Here is a 9,443-nt window from a genome sequence, read left to right on the forward strand (position 1 = left end):
TTTTAAAGGGAGTACCCCACTTTTGATACATGTTTCAAAAGCATTCTCTAGTGAAACGTCAGCACTAGTTATGCCAATAACGGCACTGGGGAGTGCCTTAGGACAAAATAAGGAAAGAAATTTAAATTATTTTCGAGTCTAACCTACGCTGTCAACAATTTGCAACAGCAGTACACTTCCTCCCTGCAGTCCTACCCAATGTCGTCATGACAACGGCCATGCGCATCTCTCCTAGTGCGAATACAAGAACGCTTGTGATTGGCTGTTTGTCGAGACGTTGAAGAAATGAAGTTTAAACCAGCGCGTGATACAAATCATCTGATACCCCGATTCCCAAAGCCAAAGTTTACTTTGAAAAGAGCCACTATGCTAAAAGCAAATAGGAAGAAATCAAAACCATAACATGACATTTCGTTCAAGTCACAGGATTGTTACCCGGGTATTGCAGTTATATCCCTGTTTCCTTCAACTTAATTTTTGACGCTCGCGTTACTAGGAGTACTTGCTTCTCATTATTTCCAGCAATATTATCATGCTCACCCGACGGCTTTCTCAACGACACCAAACAGCAATCACGAGATTTCCAAAGCCCAGGCTGCTTAAAAGCAAAACGCCTGGACTGACTCAATGATTTAGATGAAGTTCATGTATGGTTTTTCAGGTTACATGCACGCACATGACGCTGTGTGATGCATTATATTTGATTAGATTGACTATGCATGCCATTGCTAAGAAAGACTGTTGGCTAATTGGCCCACTGCATTATCGACAGGTAATTATTATCGAGGCACTTCCCTATAATAAACCTGGCTAACAGGGGCGGCTGCAAATGGTGGCGAAAGCATTGGCGCACCGACATTACATGGGCTTTTACGAAACAGGTGCTTTCGTCCTAACATGGGCAGCAAACGTCACTTTCCTGGGGTTTCGCAACCAGCTTCATGCATTCACGCCGTCTTACGCATGATTGTCACCGGCCACATTACAGAGACGCCTATAAAATGGTCGCTACACACAGTCTGCAGGTTACGTGCAATGATCAGATCACCCCAATCATGAGCGGAACCATACAGCCACACGCCACGTATGCCTCAGAATTTAGTCCTCATGATTAGTAGCCGCCTGGTGCAAGGCTCACTGCGGCGTCACCATGCAGCGTCCACCCTCTATTGTTACTGAATAATGCCGGAATCCCTCGTCGGCACGCCGGAATCCCTCGTCGGCTCATAATTTGTTGCCGGAATCACACATCGACAACCTGGAATACCTCATCGGCTCATATGTGCGGACCTCGCCTTCCGGTGTCACTGTAATGATTTTAACAACGGCAGCCTCAGTAACCGAATTCACTGCCGCTGCTAAGGGTCAGTTACTCTTGATCATTTTAGCAAACTTCCTTCTGTGACCGCATGTCAATCCACCAACGGAAAAAAACAATCAGTTTTTTCGACAGCCTACCGCCCTTTTCCAACTTCCACCTTCTGAGAATCGCAAGGGGGGAAAAGTCTCACGTTCTGCGAGTCGCAAATCCATCAATGGCACCTTACACGTGCCGCCACTACCCTCACTAGCGGCCAGCAACGTGCAAAAAGATGCGTCCCACCTTATCTGTGAGTCGCGGAGAGATCGACCGAGAACCAACTGCCTAATTTCTGTGGGGAGTGGGACCTTTCAACCCACGGCTAGAAAACTGCCTACGTACCGCGTAGGACTTTCCCCATCACTCCCCGCGAGGAGTCATAACGCGAGATCTTTAGCGCATTTAGTCCGTGGCGACAACAATTCTTTCATTACGCTCATAGAAAACTCACAGTCGCCTCAAGCTGTACGCGGTATGTGAGCCATGCGAGATAGAGATATCGACCTCAGAAGTATGGATCTGACCACGACACATCCTGTCTCATGGCGCAAAATGCCGGTCGCACATTATTTATGATCTGCTAGCTTCCTGCAGACTGTTCATTAAAACGTATAGAGAAATACCAGGCAGCGATCAATACGTCATATAACAACACACATGAGCGACGGATTCGTGCATTATATATATGTTCATTACCGTGATACGATGTAAGCACGAAAGGAGTGCACGGCATACAAAATATCAGAGTTCATGTGCGAGCGCGTGACCTCAAAAAGACCTACAGAACTCGTGTTCTTAATTATCTAAAGAGAGAAAAAAGGTGCCGGGTCTTATGGGAACACCGGAGGGTCGGCGATTCATGCGCCGAGCTGATATTTTGGCGAAGTGTCGGCGTCAGGCGCCCGGCTGTCGGCGCGCCAGGCCAATACTCACCGCATCCGTGTCAACCTCCTCCCGACAGCCGACTCTCACTATTACTGTACTGCCTGAACGTGCCCATGTGTCCGCATCCGTGTCAATCTCCCCCGACAACCGACTCTGACTATTACTGCACTGCCTGAACGTGCCCATGTGTCCGCATCCGTGTCAACCTCCCCCCGACAGCCGACTCTCACTATTGCTGCACTGCTTGAACGTGCCCATGTGTCCGCATCCGTGTCAACCTCCCCCCGACAGCCGACTCTCACTATTGCTGCACTGCCTGAACGTGCCCATGTGTCCGCATCCGTGTCAATCTCCCCCGACAACCGACTCTGACTATTACTGCACTGCCTGAACGTGCCCATGTGTCCGCATCCGTGTCAACCTCCCCCCGACAACCGACTCTCACTATTGCTGCACTGCCTGAACGTGCCCATGTGTCCGCATCCGTGTCAATCTCCCCCGACAACCGACTCTGACTATTACTGCACTGCCTGAACGTGCCCATGTGTCCGCATCCGTGTCAATCTCCCCCGAGAACCGACTCTGACTATTACCGCACTGCCTGAACGTGCATTATATGTACCGTTTAAACGTGCCCATACTCCGACAGGGTCGGTGTGACACATTAGTGTGTTGAAAACGTTACAGAACATGCACGTCGAAAAAATCTAGTGGAATACATTATTTTAAGGCGACTGAATGGTTTGGTGGAGAGCGTGGGGGAACAAGGCTGAGATGGCGGCGCCAGCCGGATCCCACGCTCCACACCGGGCCGAGGTCCAGTCGAGAGGCGCCCAAACCTACCGCCGCGCCGCGGTGTTGTGCGCGCGCGATTACGGTGCCGCCGTTCGATTTCGGCCCATACGCGACGACCCTGGCTGTGGTGGGGAGAACAAAGAGCAAAAACCGAGGCTGCAGCACGGGAGAGTCGCCACAAATTGCAGTCGGGGACGGGGACACGCCTCGGATGAGCCGAAGCCTGCGCTCATCTAGCACGTGGTGAGAACCCCCTGGTTCGCGTGTCCGGTGCACTGGGTATCTGTGAGCGTGGAGTCGTGGGGAGGAGAGTTGCGCGGTCGGCTGGATCCCATGATGAATCGCTCAGGATACATCTTACGTTGGATTGCTGAATAGTGTCGCTGCGCGTTGAACTGACGATGAAATCAGCGACGCAGTGCATGCCTGTACTGGCCGACGCGGAAATGAATGCAAAATATGTCTCGTGATTGATGCTGTGTCGCGTGATTTATAGCTATATGTGTCCGTGTTGAAGCTCAGCATTTACAGCAGTCCCTTTTACTTCTTCAAGGAAGGGAATTTTTGCCCGCCGTTCGAGCGCGGGGATATTATGTCAAGTGCTTCACCCGTCGCGGTGCGGAACTTTCTTACCGCTTGCAGTCGGCATTGCGCGCACAGCGGGAACGAGCGCGGGCGTCGTCTCGTGTATGACGTGAGCCAGGTTGCACCCGACACCTCGAGGTGGTTGGTTCGGAGATCTACCGCCAGGCGGCCGTCGCCGGCTGTCGGCTGCGCCGGCACTGGAGACGCGGCCGGCCGCAAGGTGGCGGGAACAACCGTACCAGGTGTCCTAGGTGCCGCAGTCGAGTGCTGCGCATGCGCGAGGGAGCGGACGTCCCATCCCAGGGCCAGCGCGATGTGGGATGTGATGAACAGTTTCTCGACGCACCCCGCACCGTGGCCTCTGTGGGGTAGGTTCTTGGGGACGGACCAAGGAGGGTGGGATTCTGCGGGCGTTACGGGGGGATCCCTTTATTTGTCTCCCAGTGAGCGTCCCGTGTGTCTTGGACCATTCTTTCACGGCCGCCTTTCTCGCGCGCACGGCGTTCGCCGCTTGGTATCACTTCCAGTGGCCAACGATATTCGGTTTTACGGAAACTGCAATCCAGGCCATCACTGTCCTGGCTACCGAGATTGCGGGCACGCCAGCTGAAACCTTTTGATGTAACTCGTTTCACTAGTCGGCCATGCAAAACAATTAACGTTCTCAGGCAAACATGGCATGGCATGGCCTTGTGCATTTTTTATATTCATTTCGACAAACTTTTGGCAACACTAAGGAGACCCGTATTTATTTCCGGGAAAGGGCCCACTTGAGTACAACATCACTGGACTGAATGGCCTCTTAACCCGGTCAGGATTGAGGGGTCATTCCGTCCCAATGCGGCGTGTCGTCCGGCTGTCATTCTGGCGACACGGTCGGAATCATCTGGCCGATTCCAACTGCAGTTGAATCCGGATCGACATAAGAGCCCTCGTTGGCGCAACGACATCCCTGATCGCCGCGGGTGGTCAAATAATCGGCACATAGGCTCCAGTTCGGCTTAACGGGCCATGCTGGCATCGGAATGGAGGGCCCACCGTTCGGTACTGGGGGCCCTGACTACCACAGGACCCCTCCATTGCCTCATTATGAACACTCACCATAAGTTCTCATGTTTCCTTTCATTGTCAGAGGGCCCCGACCAACACAAGAGACCCCTCTGTCATTTGGGGTTCCGTCCCCGTCCCTGTTTAGCCAATGTTCCCCTGACCGACTCTAGCCCCCATGTCGGCACAGAATAGCCTGTTAAGCCCTGTGAGCCACTGAACGGTACACACACACACACATACACACGCGCACGCACGCACGCGCGCACGCACGCACGCACCCACCCACACACACACACACCCACACCCACACCCACACCCACACCCACACCCACACCCACACCCACACACACACACAAGAACCCCTCATTGTGGCAGGGACCACGAACATTGCAAATCTCGGGCCCGGCCTCATTCCTGCTTCAAAAATAGGTCTCAAGGGCTCATACAGACATGGAACCGACTATTCTGTGTTCGTGGTCTCTGGCCGACTCAGACGCCTGCACTGTCCCAGGGTGAACTACAACCAGTCCACTGGGGCCTTAAGTCCTCCAGACGGGCCCTTTGATCGTCGGTTCGGGTGGGCCGTCCGGACGCCTCTTCGGGCATCATCGAACATTTCTCCCGGTCGGCTCCGGCCCCTTGCAAGCACAGGACCCTCTGTTAGGTGCTGCTGGTCCCTGTCAGATGCAGGGGTCCCGACCAGTGTAAATCACTGGCCCCGGCTTTGTAGCTCATTGGGAAGTAGGCCTTTAGGCCCGTACCGACACGGAGCCGACTGTGCGGCACTGGTAGTGTCTGGCCGACATAAGAGCCCACATCGACCCCGTGGTTCCCCGATCGGCGCAAAGGGCCCTCTAACTGCTGTTTGACCCCCGTCCCCGCAGGCCAGGGCCCCTGAATAAGACTCCGACAAGCCCTTTGTGCCGTTAGACCCTCCAATCGGGTCCTTGATCGTCGGACTTGGTGAGCCCTCTAGGCTCTCCGGGCCTCCTCGAACACTGCCTCTAGGCGACTCGGGGCCCCTTGCCAGCACAGTGTTAGGCGCTGACAAACGCTGCGGCCCCGAACAATATAAATCGCTGGCCTCCGCTTCGCTCCTGCCTGCGAAATGAACCTTCCGGCTCATGCCGCCACAGAGCCGACTGTGCGCTACTGGTGATGTCTGACCAGCCTACAGATCCTTACGGACTCAGGGAGCCACTGACCAGCGCACGGGGCTCTCTTGCTGGCATTGGAGTGCCCGGCCCTGCGGGCCGGGGGGACCACTGAATGCTGTGTAGCTTCAGCTTGTGATTCAGCGCTCTTCTCCTCACCGTCTATCGAAAGCCGCAGTACAGACGGTTACCTCTATTCGGCCACACGATGGTCGGACTCGACCGCGCTGTCGCATGCAGGACAGAGCCGCGTCCCTGGTCGTGGTCTGACCTCGTCTGCTGACACGCAGTATGTGCCAGCTTACATACGCCGAGGGGCGCTGCCGGGCGACCGCTGATCTCGTGGGGACGCCCCCGCTACGTTTCATTGCATATTACGATGACCACGCAAGCTCTCGCGCACAGGCTTACAAGAGCACAGAGGCGCCTAATGGCTCACGACTTAAATACATACAGGATACTATAGTACCCTGTGTGTTGGTGTTTTATGCTGGTGCAGAATTAACATGTGATACTAATTAGTACCATGTAAGCACCACGCTATTATAATAGTGCGGTGACTAGGCACCTAATATCCAGAATATAAAAAAGTTAAGATGAGTGTTCTGCATTTATTTGGCCCAGTATTCCCTCTTGGTTCGTATGCGCTGAGGGGCTCAGAGCAGCGTAGGGGGCTCAAGTCAGCGTCAGGGCTCAACCCCCCCCCCCCCCCCCACCTCCGAAAATATAAGAAGGCCCCTGATAGCGAGTCGACTTTTTGTCTGAACACCACGCTGAGGCAATTCCAAATCCTCGGGATCATTTTTAAGAAAAAGAAAAACTGGCTGAATGTACAATGCGGAGCAATGCTGCACTCAGTGGCAATGATGCCACAATTTGTTAGTTGCGTGAAAGTGTTTTTGAAAGAATCCATGAAAATTTGTAACTTTGTAACAGATATTTTGGTACATGACTGGGTACATGTGGAGAGTGCGGTAATCTGATCTGATCATTTTCAAGATCATGACTGATCCTGGCCATCTGGTAAAGACCAGTCCCACACCCAATGTCAAACCATGTCTTCGACTGAGTGCAGTTCCTTCTATGCAACTGGACATCGCAGACACGCCGAGGTGGGTATGCGTGTGCTTAAAAGGAAAATTACGACCTGTCTTATGCAGAAATCTTTCAACCCCATTCGAAGTCAAATGCATACACAATCTATACCGCTCTGTGCAATTTGTAGACTACAATACGAGATTCAAACGAGGCTTTCCAACCATAATCTTGTTTACAAAGTAGGGCCTGATTACCACACAAGTGGCACAGCCATCTATGCTACACGGGCGAAGGGGGTGAGTGTCAGGAGCGTAGGCAGAGTTTGCGACGGGGGGAGGGCAAGTTTGCACGAGCGAGTCCCAGCCCCATTGACAACACATATATGCACTGTGAACTAACAAACCCCACAATCGCTAATAGGCACAGTACCTAGCGCATCAAGAGCTTTCAATATTGGTCTGCCCTGGTGCATTAAACAGTTCTTTCAGCTACGTGACGTACATGTTCGCCCACCTATGTGCGAGTATTGCTACTAATGAACCACTTTTGGACTCTTCGTGCCACTGTCCATGCTGGTGTCTGAGATTTCAAACAAAGCTTTTTGCCTGGTCACCAAAGTTCGGGATTACATACAGTAATATCGTGGTAAAAAAAACTGCTGCTGTGCCTATACCATAGATCTTCAACCTCACGAGCAGGGACGAATGGAGTGGGGGGGGGGGGGGGGGGGCTCGGGGGGCCGCGCCGTTCTCGTGATTTTTGCGTCGGAAAACAGTGGTGACGACGCGCCCCCCCCCCCCCTTGGGGCAGCCGATGCACTGAAGCGGGACCATGAAACGGGGCCATCCAGACAAATCCGTGGTTACGGCCAGGAACGGTAGATATCAGAATGGTGCACGCAGTGCAGTGCCCGCCGGCCATTGACCGTCCCTCTTACCCGCTCGGATTATGTCACGCTGAACCACAAAAATGTGTCTGTGTTTAACAAAAAAACATGCGACAACGAAAGAAAGGGCATGCCCGTGTCCAACACGTTTTGCTGTCGCAATGAAAAACAATACAGGTGACTTGTAAAAGGGTTTGATTGGTGCGCATGGGTTTAACAAGTGCGCCTGTCAGGTACATGGAAATGACTGCTTTGTTGTGTCGCAGATCTAAGATCAAGCTGTGGTGGACATGGCAGGGCACGCGGATGACGTGGAGGCCACCTACCAGCAAACAGCCGCGAGGCGTCCAGTGCCCGTCCTGAACGAATTCGGCGAGGACGACGTGGTCAACGAGTCGGGCGAAGACAAGCTCCATGGCGAGAGGACCAAAAATGGCCCCCACGACGGCGACGGGATGGACGAGGTCAACACCGAGCACAGGGCGCTGACCATCGTTGCCGGCTTCGTGGCGCCCAAGTGCAAGCATCTTGATCCAAGTAGGGGCTGTCGACCCGAGAAGCACCACCCAGCCGTGTGCCAGACAGCTGGATACACGCGATTAGCCAAGGTGGTCTGATGGCACCGTTACCGGCCTGGACGAGCGTTGTCGAGGCCTTCGAGATCGTGTTCCAGCCAGTGATGGGCCGAGGCATGGACAGAGTCATTGGTATCGTCGACCGCCTCACGAAGCTCCTGCTGAGAAAGCTCCGCGCTGGACAAGCGGATCGCTCGGAGGCTGGTGACGACGGACATCCATCTGCGCCTCGGATGGCTTAATCAGGCTGGGGCTGAGCGGGCTGCTGCCAGGCGCGCAGCCAAACCGGTGCGCGTTAACATCGGTGGACAGCGTTAAGTGAACGTCGTTGTGCTTATGTGAGTATACGTAAGTGACCTTAAGTGAGCATCCTCATGCCTTCTTTGTCTTCCATGCCAGTCTGTCTGAGGCATAGACGGTTCCTTCGCAGATGAACGTTTGGGTTGTTTCAGACTGGTCATCATGCCGCACAACTCTAGATTTAAGCTGAAAAACATATACTTGTGTTCTCTGACCCCCCCCCCTCCCTGTTTGCTTTGTGTCCTCGCAAAATGTGCACAATTAAGTGTATGCTGGGCGCAAGAATCGTTTTAGAACAATACGGTGAATTATGAGTCTTACGTGTGTTCGGTGAACTGGCCGCATGACGTGACGGATATTTTCTTGATTAACGCCACGCTCGACGACCTTCGGAGGATTCGTGTCATAGTTGATGCAACGTGCAATGTGCAATGTCCACAATGTCTTATGTTCTACTATGCGGCACACTTCTTCAGTCGTCCCAAACAGCCTCCATCACACACCAGTGCAGCCCGGCGCGTCATGATGTATAATGTTGAGGTTCAGCGCGACAGTTCGGATGATGATCCTGGTGCCGGTCACTTCCCCCTTGGGCAGGCTCGCCAGCCTGCATTTAAGCAGTTGTAGGCTGGCCAACTTAAATACATCGCCGTAGACTCAATATTTGGCATCCTCAGCAAGTGGAAGTGTCATGGCGCACAGTCTCCCGGTTCCCAGGCCTATGTTCGCTGTTATACACCCATCATGGCAACAAAATCTCCCTTTCATATTTCCTCATAGAACCTCTTGAAGCGCCCTGTGGCGGTCACCAGACG

This window comes from Pollicipes pollicipes, unplaced genomic scaffold, assembly GCF_011947565.3.
Source record: "Pollicipes pollicipes isolate AB1234 unplaced genomic scaffold, Ppol_2.1 Scaffold_2555;HRSCAF=2994_pilon_pilon_pilon, whole genome shotgun sequence".
NCBI classification, from domain to species: domain Eukaryota; kingdom Metazoa; phylum Arthropoda; class Thecostraca; order Pollicipedomorpha; family Pollicipedidae; genus Pollicipes; species Pollicipes pollicipes.